Source organism: Bubalus bubalis, chromosome 13 (genome assembly GCF_019923935.1).
Source record: "Bubalus bubalis isolate 160015118507 breed Murrah chromosome 13, NDDB_SH_1, whole genome shotgun sequence".
NCBI classification, from domain to species: Eukaryota; Metazoa; Chordata; class Mammalia; order Artiodactyla; family Bovidae; genus Bubalus; species Bubalus bubalis.
In genome coordinates, this window is record NC_059169.1 from 64,764,954 (window position 1) to 64,773,579 (window position 8,626).

Genomic DNA, 8,626 nt, shown 5'->3' on the forward strand with positions numbered 1-8,626 from the left:
AAGCAATAGCATATGAATGAACCAGTGAATGAAAATGAACCATTCTCCAAGAAAAATGCCAGTGTCTAGACGTGCTGCCTAAGGTCTGCCGTTCCCCCACCCAAGGCTCCCACTTCAAACCAACACCAGGTCCCCTGTCCTTCAGGAAGCCCTCTAGGATCCCTCCTACCTGGCAGAACACACAGAACTCACACTTCAGCACTGCATTTCCCAGGGCCTGAGTAACTCAGGACAGAACAGGGTGCGTGGAGGGGTGGGGGGTGGTTCCAGTGGGTAGTTGGGGGAAGAGTCTGACAGGAGCTCTGGGGCTCCCAGGGCTCTCTTCAGGCTGTCTCCTGAGAGGACAACCGTGCTCTTTCTTCCTGGTCACCAGTGGGCAGCTCTTAGAACCCTCTGTGTGTGTGTGTGTGTGTGTGTGTGTGTGTGTGTGTGTAGCATACACTCACACACAAATCTCCCAGGAACAAACAGCAATTCTCAGTGTTCAAGGTCCACACATCATTTTTCACAGTCTGCTGACTTCACTACAACCCTGCCCTCAACGGTGAGCAGGGTACACTAGTTCTTCCTTATTCATTCTTTGACTTCAAAGCCGTGCCTAAACATCTCTAGTTTGTACGAGACGATTTCTAGTACCACTCCTTTTATTACAGCAGAGCTCACTGATCCCGGTATTCACTCCACACCTGACTATTCAGAGACCTCATCAAACCACTGCAAACACTGACTGCCTTTCTTTATCTTGTCTGTGTGCGCTCAGTTGTGTCTGACTCTTCTCAACCCCATGGACAGTAGCCTGTCCAGGCTCCTCTGTCCATGAAATTTTCCACGCGAGAATACTGGAGGGGGTTGCCACTTCCTCCTCCAGGGGATCTTTCTGACCCAAGGATTGAACCTGCGACTCCTGCAATGGCAGGCAGATTCTTTACCACTAGGGCTTAGATCTGATCCATTCTGAGGGATGGTGTGTGCCCCCCTGAACACTGTAGGGACATCATTATCATCAGGTATTTATTAAATAAACAAATAAGACCATTGGCAGCAGGTATAGCAAAGAGATATAGTTTCTTTCTTCAGGAGGCTTAAAATTTAGTGAAGAAGATACAGAAACAAATAAAAAGCAATATGTATAATCACAATTACTATTAGCACTATGAAGAGAATGAAATGGTAAAATGATAGATAAGAAGGGAAACTCACTTAAGATATGGTGGTCAGGGAGAGCCTTTGTGATGAGATCACATATGAGCATTGAAGCATGCTGGGAAGAGTATTTTTTCAAAGGGAGCAGTATGTGCAAAGGCCCTGTGGCAGGAAAAGTCTCAGCTCCTATGAAGTTGGAGTGGTGGGCAGGGGCAGATTATGCAGGCCTAGAAGGTTATAGGAGCTTCTCAGGTTGCACTAGTGGTAAAGAACTGGACTCTCAATGCAGGAGACTAAGAGCCATGGGTTTGATTCCTGGGTCGGGAAGATCCCCTGGAGGACAGCATAGCAACCCACTCCAGTATTCTTGCCTGGGGAATCCCAAGGACAGAGGAGTTTGGCAGGCTACAGTCCATGGGGTCTCAAAGATTTGGACATGACTGAAGTGATTTAGCAAGCACGCACAGAAGGTTATAGTAGGATTTGAGTTTTATTCAGAGAGCAGGGGGAATCCATTGAAGGGTTTGAAGCTGAAAAGTTAAATCATTGAATTTATGTTTAAGAAAGATTACTCTAGCTGCTTTGTGGAAAACAGACCAAAGATGGACAAAAAGTTCTATTCAGATCCTCCCTGAGTGGGGTATGGGAGTGGGTGGAGAGTAGTTCTTCATGCTACAAATATCTGTTCATCTTCTAGCCATGGAAACAGTCTTAGCTTAGAATGAGTGTTGCCACACAACTCCCTTCCTCCTCCACACTCTCACCTCTCCCCCTCCTCTCTCCCTCTCCTTCTCCCCCCACTTCCCCACTTTCTCAGATTACCCTCCTCCCCACCCTTTCCCTCCAACCCTCTCCTCTTTTGTCTCCGTTTGACCCTTGTCTAAAGTCTTTCATTTTCAGTCCATGTAACTCTTTCTCCAGTATTTTTAACATCATGTGTGACTAATGTTCCAATAAAACTAATACCACAGTAAAGCTGAAGTATGTAAAATTTTGCTCCTTTTAAAATTCTACTGATGAAAGAGTTGTCATGCTTCATCTACTATATGGCTTATTCCTTATGACTCTAGCCTCTGGCAAACAGTTGACATTTTTGGACAGTTTATCCTCAGTTATTCACCTGCCCTGTTTGAATCACTCTATGTGTCATAGAACACAGGCACATGTAGATTCAGGTAGAGGTGGTTCAAATCCGTGAGCCTTAAATATTACCTCTGTGACCTAAAGCAACCTCTCTGAGCCTCCAAGACCTTAATGACATAAAGAGAATAGTTACTTCACTGGTGGCTCAGACAGTAAAGAATTTGCCTGCAATGCAGGAGACCTGGGTTCAATCCCTGGGTCAGGAAGATCCCCTGGAGAAAGGAATGGCTACCCACTCTAGTATTTCAGCCTGGAGAATTTCATGGACAGGGGAGCCTGGCAGGCTACAGTCCATAGGGTTGCAAAGAGTTGGACATGACTGAGCAACTAACACTTATATCACACTTACAGGATGTAAAAATTAAGTAGAAATGGTATATAAATCATCTAACATCACATTGCTTAATATGTGGTGATTAATACTATACATGTAAATATCAGGCAAATATTCTGTAGAACTTTTGGCTCCTAAAAGTTCAAATTTTTCCATTTGTTTCTGCCTACTATCTGCTCTCCCTACCTTCATGAATTTAATTCCACTTCCACTTTCTTTTTTTCCATTTATTTGTCCCTTTCTGTGCTGCTGTCATCTTGCTCCCTCCACTCCCTCCGCTCCCTCTCTAAGTTCCCATGGCCTCAGCGAAGACACGTGAGGGGAAGAACTCATGCTACTGTTTCCCTGAACAGCCCTGTTGACTAACTCCAGCCTATCCCCTTCCCAAGGTCTGCGGGCTCTGGGGTCCTGTATCAGAATGTGAGTGATAATGGTGGAGACACAGGTCGAGGATGAAGCCTGCTGGTGATCAGGAATTTGGGGTTACAGTCAAACTTGCAGTCATCCTAGGAATGTCAGGGTGGGATGAGATGGTACCTGGAGATATCAGGCAACCTGAAGGCCCCTGCATATTTGCCCAGAGAACCAGCACCTCTGGATTCCCAGTATGCTCTGTTTAGCTGCACAGAGTATCACTGGTTCCCAGACTGTCCATATATTTTGAGGAGTCTTTGCACTACTTCTCCCTGGCATTCAAGGATATAAACTTACTGAAGAGCTTTTGCACATTGTGACTTCCAGATTATCATATTTCAAAAAAAGTAGTTTATAGTTTCTTTATAACAAAATCCACTCAACCCCAAAGCTATAGTAACTTCAATAATTCAGAAGCTAATTCAAGATCTCCCAGTGAGCAGAATGATCATCATGAACATTATTTTTTTGCTCTGTAGGTATAAATGCCAGTCTAGGGCAGTTCTGGTTAATAAAATGCCAGATTCATTTGCTTACTACAATGTCATTGTAATAACATTAAGAGTATCTAAACATGCTTACTACTGCCAATAAAAGTAAATTTATTTAGCTCAAGACCATTATTCAAGCAGGAATAATAATAATGACAAATAACGTTCATCGCCAACACACAGTCACTATTGTCATACATGTCACTTTTTAAAGCATCTTATTCACTCCAAACAGTCCTTGCAGTAGATACTATCATTATTCCCATTCTACAGATAAGGAAACTGACAAAGGTCACAAAGCTAGTGAGTGCAGAATCAGGACTTCAACCCAAAAAATCAGTCTCTAAGTTCTGCAACTACTGCTCTTTACTTCTCTCGTCCTTTCATTCAGAAATTGTCATTTTTAATAGATATGTTTAGGAAAACATTTATTCACAAAGGTGGCTAAGGAATAACTATATATCCAAATATTAAACTTCATAATATTCTGCAGGCCAGGATAAATGTGAACCTGCTGAAAATGGAGAGAAGATCACAGGCTATTACTCTCTTACCTAACTATAAACATAGGTCCCACACAAGCTCCTTTCTCATGGATGTGCCCGAGCTGGAGCCAGGAACGCTGAGCAAGGGCCCAGCTACAGAGTGTGGACACAAAGATGTCTCAGCTCCACAGCAGCTGGGAGTGGGGGACACACACACAAGACACACACAGAGCCCCTCCATGGGGCAGACTCATTTCTGATGAAAAGAAGAAGTGTTCGTGCCTTCAGCAAATATTTATTGCTTACCTACTATATGCCAGGATTGTTCTTTGCTCTTAGGGTTTAACAGTAATCAAAATAGACCAAAACTCTTCAGGAGTTCATATTCTAGTGGAAAAGACAGACAATAGCATAATAAATAAGTAAAATACATTGTAGGCCAGATAATTTAAGTGCACAGGAGAAAAAATAAGGAAAAGCAGACAGAAAGAACTGAGCATAATTGAAAGGTAGAAAGGGAGACCTTTGTGAGATGTGATTTGAGTTGTATAGAGCATCTTTTTGGGCTTTCTTTGCCCTAAAATGAAATTGCATCCCAAAGGATGATCATTTGAAGATTACAGTGTAAAAACAGTTATTGAATCTCTATCCTTTCACTCAGAGTCAGCAAACATAAAACCACAAGTCAAAACAGAGTTTTCGCAGATTTACCTGGGAAAGAAAAGAAACAGAAAAAAAAAATCCCTCACACATTGAGTTGACCTCATTTTCCTCTGTCTTCCATCTACTGATTGGGTCTACATGCTCTGCTTATTCACGCAAAGGATACATGAATCAAGATGACTGGTTGGAACATTAAAAATGACATTAACCATTTGCTTTTGCTTTCCAGTTCCAAAGGTTTGGTCATGTTTTTTTTTTCACTTCATAGACTTTGGTGTCTATGCACAACTGGCTGTCATGCCAACCGAGCCTCAGCTAAATGGTCGGGGGGCAGGAACAAATTGAGAATTTACAAAGCTCTACTGGAAGTAAGTAGAATGTACAGCAGACACAGAGGAAGAAGCCTGTTGCAAGTTGAGGACGCCCGAGCCAGCTCTTGGCCGTATGGATGGGCACGGAAGATGACATTCCTGCAGCAGCCACAAGGTCAAAGTCCCGATTGTCAAGAGGGCTTAGTATGTGTGAGGAATCACACAGCCTTCCTTGCTGCTGGCCGACACTGTACCCGCGAGAAGGCAGATCAGCACAGGACCAGCTTCCAAGGTGTTTAGGTCCTCCCCCATGGACTGTATAGCCCATGGGGTTGCAAAGAGTCGGACAAGACTGAGTGACTTTCCTGCTGGTGCAGCATCTTAATTCTTTGTGTCCTGTGACTGAGTAGCACCAGAAGCTCAACAACTTCTGCAGCACTTTTACAGGGTGGAGAGAAAGTGAAAGTGTGAAAATGTTAGTCACTCAGTTCTGTCTGACCCTTTGTGACCCCATGGACTATAGCCCACCAGGCTCCTCTGTCCATGGAATTCTCCAGGCAAGAATACTGGAGTGGGTTGCCATTCCCTTCTCAGTATCTTCCCAACCCGGGGGAGACCTGAACCCAGATATCCTGCATTACAGGTAGATTCTTCATCGTCTGAGCCACCAGGGGAGCTCCATGGGTGAAGAGAGGGAACCTGAGATACAAGATCAAGGACAAGTGGCCACGCATGAGGAGGCCATTTCCCCATCACCTTCCCCTGTACACCTCCATATCTGAGGATTTGAGGGTGGGCTTCCCTCTGGACCCCATGACAACAAAATTGCTAGTTTCGGCTCTATGGGGCAGCGGTGAGAGATGGTCCCCCCCAGTCAGGATGGAAACCATCATCAGGCCTCATCTGCCACGGGAGGCTGGGGCATCCTCCAGTGGCTGGTGGCCCGCTGCAGACCCCTCATAAGCACAAGCAGGGGAATGACATGACCATACCCTTTCCGAGTTTTTTGAAAGTTGGAATAATAACATATATGAAAGTGCTTGCAAACCTTAAAGTCTTTTTTTGTCCCCCAGCCATAGATGGCTTAGTAATGTTTGCAGAATGAACAAGGGAAAGAAAGACAGACCAACCATGCAGGAATAAATTCCCTGTGCTCCCAGGAGGGCAGAATGAGGACCCTGAAACCCATGAGAAGAACTGATCACAATGATTTCATGGGCACCATCCAAAAAAATCAATGGCAATGACCTGAATCAGAGACTCTCTAAGCATCTTTCTGTGTGTCTATTTCATCCTGGAAGCTCTAACAAATAATTTTTTGCTTAGAAAAGCCAGCAGAAAGAAATCAGACTGGGATATATGTAACCACAGTTCAGCTCACTGAGTTTTTGAATTGAGAAGTTTAATAAAGCAGGGCATACCATATGCTGTGAAAATGTTCATGAGGACGTGAGGAAAGAAGCAATAAGCCAAAGAACCCAATAAATTGCTGAACAGGAAAAAGCATCTTATTCGGTTCAGTAAACCTGGCATCTTTGAGACTTTAAACTTCTCTTCTGCTTGTGCTAGGGCAGTTTTCAATCAGCTGTTCCACATAAATATCAGTCTTTCAAGCTTATTTGTACTCTTTGCTTCAGTGATCCTGCAGACAATTTATCCTACACTGTTTATAAGGCTAAGTGAAATCCCCAGTTCTGCCTGAATTCTTTTTCTCCCTCTGGAGATTTTACCGCCTCCTGGTTTGGGTTGCCTCCAACTTGTGAGAATAGTGTATTCCACTGCATCCTTGAGAGTCCCTTGGACAGCAAGGAGATCAAACCAGTCAATCCTAAAGGAAATCAGTCCTGAATATTCATTGGAAGGACTGATGCTGAAGCTGAAACTCCAATACTTTGGCCACCTCATGCAAAGAGTTGACTCATTGGAAAAGATTCTGGGAGGGATTGGGGGCAGGAAGAGAAGGGGATGACAGAGGATGAGATGGTTGGATGGCATCACTGACTCAATGGACAGGAGTTTGAGCAAGCTGTGGAAGTCTGGCATGCTACAGTCCATGGGGTCACAAAGAGTGGGACATGGCTGAGCAACTGAACTGAACTAAACTGAATCCTTTCTCCCCTTTCCTTTGGATGCTGTCCTTCATTAACCACAAAGGTTCCTCTTCTCCAGCAATTCCATTGGCTTCTTCAACTTCCTCTCAGGAACAAGCAGGCTCTCACTCAGGGACGTGTCTGCCATGTACTCAGAATCTGCAACACCTTCTGGCTTGTTCTTCTGCAGTCTGGGCTACTTCAAATTGTCTAACTATAATCCCAGCAAAGCCAGTGTCCTAGAGACATTCATCAGTTCAGTTCAGTCCTGGAGAAGAGAATGGCAAGTCACTTCAGTATTCTTGCCTTGAGAACCCCATGAACCGTATGAAGAGACATTCATATTCTAGTCGATAAAAGCTTCTCCATAGGGTCTGACTTTCAATTATACTGCCATGAGAACGTATAGGAGAAGGAAATTGATTTATGACATCAATATGCATGGTCCAGTCATTTGTGACAGAACTCACTACCTGATATATGAAAAACATTTAGAACAATCAGCTTTGTTTTGGTGGTGGAACGGCTTTTTCTTACTCTTGGTACTACTTCTGTTTCAAAATATGACTAAAATATATGTGCATGCTAAGTCACTTCAGTCATGTCTGACTCTTTGGGACCCCATGGACTGTAGCCTGCCAGGCACTTCTGTCTGTGGGATTCTCCAGGCAAGAATACTGGAGTGGGTTGCCGTTTCCTTCTCCAGGGGATCTTCCCAACCCAGGAATTGAATCCAGGTCTCTTACATCTCCTGCATTGGCAGGCAGGTTTTTTACCACCAGCGCCACCTGGGAAATATATGTAGAAATAGTTAACTCTAATCTTGATACCACTTTTTCCTTCTACATTAATGTCATGTTCAGTATATAAAATTTGACACAATAATTTAGCCAAGGAATGTTATCATGTATTAGGAGTAGCATTTTTTAAGGCTGTCCTGACATTGGAAGGACTGATGCTGAAGCTCCAATACTTTGGCCACCTGATGTGAAGAGCTAACTCATTGGAAAAGACCCTGATGCTGGGAAAGATTGAGGGCAGGAGAAGGGGACAACAGAGGATGAGATGGTTGGATGACATCATCGACTCAATGGACATGAGTTTGAGCAAACTCTGGGACATAGTGAAGGACAGGGAAGCCTGGCGTGCTGCAGTCCATGGGGTCTTGAAGAGTCAGACATGACTTAGTGACTGAACTTCTCCTTAAAATATACTCTCTTATTTCCTGGTCCTAACTTAAGTTCGGAGGAAGAGAGAAAATAGGTAGGTTGTCAAGACCTTTATGTAAAAGATCATATACATCTTTTAGCTTTTCACTTAGATGTCAGCTCTTCCGTGGTCTTCTGTGACCCTCCCAGGCCAGGAGTGGTATCTCTTGTGGGTTTCATACTGTGCCCTGTTAGTAAATACATAGCTCACATCACTGTATTAATTCATCTGTCTCCCCTCACACAAGATACTCTGAGTTTGCACGTTACCCTCACAGCCCACAGCAGCAGACGAGGTTCCCTCCGTAAAGAGTCCACAAATGACTGTCATCTAAGAAAAATAG